Below are 1,631 nucleotides of genomic sequence, written 5' to 3' on the forward strand. Positions count from 1 at the left end.
TATTATTTTGATGAAGTTGGGTGCACCAGAGTTTGATGAATATATGACCTGGCTAATTTTTATTTATGATGTGTATCAGTGTTTTCCCTGCACGCATGCAGTGCCCGTGGAGGCCAGACGAGGGTGTCAGATCCACTGGAACTGGAGTTACTCAGGGTTGCTGTCCATCAGGAAGGTACTGGGAATTGAACACAGGTCCTCTGCCAGAACAGTCAGTGCTCTCAACTGCTCAGCCATCTCTCCAGCCCCATCAATAATGAATTTTATCCAAGTCATGATGAGATTGAAATATCCATTAACATTGATATTTAAAAACAGAATGTTACTCTGGTTGTCTTCCCTACTTAGCCCATCCTTTCCCTAGGAACTCAGTTTTTTGTCTTGAAAATAAACAAAGAATTTATCCAGTGAACTTTTTTCCTTGAATTTTCCTGTCCATGTAGAGCTTGCATAAATACACAGCCATGCCCTCTACTGGACAGAAGCCAGTTGATTCATACAGAACATACTGAGACCTTAGGATGGGAACCATAATGAACAATTTAAAAATATTAAAACCTCAAAAGAGCTAATTTTAGGATTATATTCTGATTCAACCTGTATGCAAGACTACTTGACTTCCTTTGAATGACTGGTCAAGCCATACCAGCCATAGTTAGGTCTCCACTGAAAAGAGGTATTAAAAGATGTTCAACTTTGTCCAGGAAGTTGAATCTTTGTGGAAATGTGTTCTTCTTTTGTTTCTGACCAAAATGTCAAACATTATTTACCACTAAGTGGACTGACTTCTAGAATACTCTCCTTGAGTGAGGAAACCACATTTTCATTCCTTATTTACCCAGTTTCAGTGATTGTTTTTATGACTTTAAACACATGGAGGCGGTCAGTGTTGAACTAGCATGTATTATCTGAATTTACTGATGTGGAATAACACCTGTAGCTCTAAAACAACACTGTGGCAATTTTTATTATGGGAAATATTGCACTCGTTGAAGTGTTAACAATTTATGACAATTTAATATTCAAGAAGGATGTGGTTTATAGTGAGATGACAGTATTTCCTAACTACATCATGTCTTTTTGAATAGCTTATTTACACCCTGCCCGTAGATATTTACACTTTCACGCATAGTTACCAAGATTTGGTATGTGTTTTTCAGAGAAATAAAAGTTTTGTTCTTCTATTTAGTTTTTTTTAATGTGCCTTTAATCAGTAAACACAATACTAATAAAATTCATTTGGCAAAATAAATTATGAGCGCATAAATGCACAATTACTAGATGACATACCATGATGAAGAAATCCAAACTACCTTTAAAGAAACTAATTCTTAGTGGGTTGATGATACATGTTGACACATTCATTCATAAAGTGTTAATTCTTGGGCTGTGTGTGGTTACACATGCCTGCAAACTCAGCCTTTAGTGCTTAGAGGCAGGAGAATTAGGAGTTAAAGACCAATCTGGATTACATGATACTTTATAAAAAACCAAAACAGAAAACTAAACAAAAACAATGTTAATATTCAATATAAATTGTGCTTGACATTTGTTTTATTAGACAAGTAAATATGTGGTGCCTAAGAATCTCAATGATCTGTTTCTGCGTGCTACACAGCCCTCAGGTGTAG

At 35.9% G+C, this 1,631-nt stretch overlaps 1 non-coding gene across 1 annotated transcript; it reads left to right on the forward strand.

Moving 5' to 3' along the window:
* Positions 1-881: 881 nt before the first annotated feature.
* LOC115066891 lies at positions 882-963 on the forward strand. Its single transcript, XR_003846342.1, has one exon. It is a non-coding gene; the product is annotated as a small nucleolar RNA SNORD45 (small nucleolar RNA).
* Positions 964-1,631: the final 668 nt, after the last annotated feature.

This window comes from Nannospalax galili, unplaced genomic scaffold (genome assembly GCF_000622305.1).
Source record: "Nannospalax galili isolate Female #2095 unplaced genomic scaffold, S.galili_v1.0 scaffold824, whole genome shotgun sequence".
NCBI classification, from domain to species: Eukaryota; Metazoa; Chordata; class Mammalia; order Rodentia; family Spalacidae; genus Nannospalax; species Nannospalax galili.